Raw genomic sequence first — 1,767 nt, 5'->3', positions numbered from 1 at the left:
TTATATTTGTTAATTTACTATATATAAAAACTATCTATAAAAACTATATATATAACTATATAAAAACTATATAAAAACTATATAAAAACTATATAAAAACTATATAAAAACTATATAAAAACTATATAAAAACTATATAAAAACTATATAGAAAACTATATAGAAAACTATTTCTTTTCTATAATTGAAAGTAAAGTCGACGCTAGAGCAGATTATACTACGCAGTAAAAGAAATTAGTATAAAAATTATAATTTAGGTGCTATACTTAGCACTTTAATACAGTATTAAGGCAGTAAAGTTTATATAATACTAGGTTAGCTAAATAGATTATTGAGAAATTCTTAATAATCGCTATTAGTAGTTTTAATATATTATTATCTAAAAATTGTAGTAATAGAACTATAAATTCCCTAATAGTAACTAAGTTGTTTAGGCATTACTAGGCAGCTTTAAGTTTTAACTATAGACTGTTATTAAAGCATAGATAAATCCTTAGACTAAAATTTGGGCGAGCTTTAGTTTAGTAGTAAGCTTGCGTTTTAATAGCTAATACTTTTTTATAATTAGTAATAGGCGCAATAGATATAGTTTCTATAAAGCATATAGGGTAGAGCTTATAGTTAAAGCTTATAATTATATATTATTATTTATTATATAGTTGTATTATTGCGCGTTCTATAGTTGTATATAAGCAGGAAGTTAAAAGTTCAAATAGTAAAAGTCTAAATATATAAGCAGTAAAGCACACATTTGCGCGCTTATTTTATAAATTAAAACTTATTTTTATTCTAACTTTTAAGTTTTTTATTTTTTACTTCTATTTCTATATTAAATATAAATAATATAACGCTAATAAACAAACTTGTACATGCAGGCCTGCAAATTACTATTATAGCTAGTAATATTAGCCGCAAGCTATTAATAGTTGCCTAGTACAAATTACTGCTTTTTAACTATTTTAAGCTAGTAAATAGTAACTGCTAGTACTATAAGAAAGTATGCAGATACTTTAAAGTTGACTTTTTTTCTTGCAGTAGGCTTTTTTTACTCTACTTAGTTAATTTTAACTTTCTAGTATTTCTTTACAATAAGCTAGTTATAACTAGGCAGCAGCGATATATAACTCTCTCTGCAGTTAGCTACTATATAATAATGCAAAATTTTAACTTTAGCTACAACTAGGCTGCTTTTATTAAAAACTAGAAAAACAAGCTTCTGTAGCTTACAGAAGATATTAAAAGTAACGCAAAACTTATAGCGTATTAAAAAAAGTTTTTTAAAAACTATAGTTACTAATAGTATAATAACTAAAAAATATAGCTTTTTAAAACAGTTAACTTAGTGCGTAAATAGATATAAGCAGTAAAGCAAGCAATAAAGCAAAAAAGCAAGCAATAATAATTTAAATATACTATAAACAATAGCTTGTGCAGGTAAAAAAGAAAAGCAAAAAAGCAGTTAAGTATTTAGGCCAATATTACAAGAAAAATTATTATTATTATTATTATTATTATTATTGTTGGCGTTGCTATTATTGCCTAAAAGCCTAGTGTTAGTTAGCTGCTTAGCAGTTTAATATTACGCCGGACATTTAGATATATACTTAAAAGCTGTTAAAAAAAACAGCGCCTTAGCAGTTAAAATTATATTGTTAGGGGTTAAAGGTTTATTGCTTAGCAATTCTAAAAATAAAAGTACACAATACACAGTAAAAATACTAATAACGTATATAGAAAACTATATAAAAACTATATAAAAACTATATA

Source organism: Cucurbitaria berberidis (genome assembly GCF_010015615.1).
Source record: "Cucurbitaria berberidis CBS 394.84 unplaced genomic scaffold K460scaffold_3, whole genome shotgun sequence".
Classification (NCBI taxonomy): Eukaryota; Fungi; Ascomycota; class Dothideomycetes; order Pleosporales; family Cucurbitariaceae; genus Cucurbitaria; species Cucurbitaria berberidis.
This window is presented reverse-complemented; position numbering follows the sequence as displayed.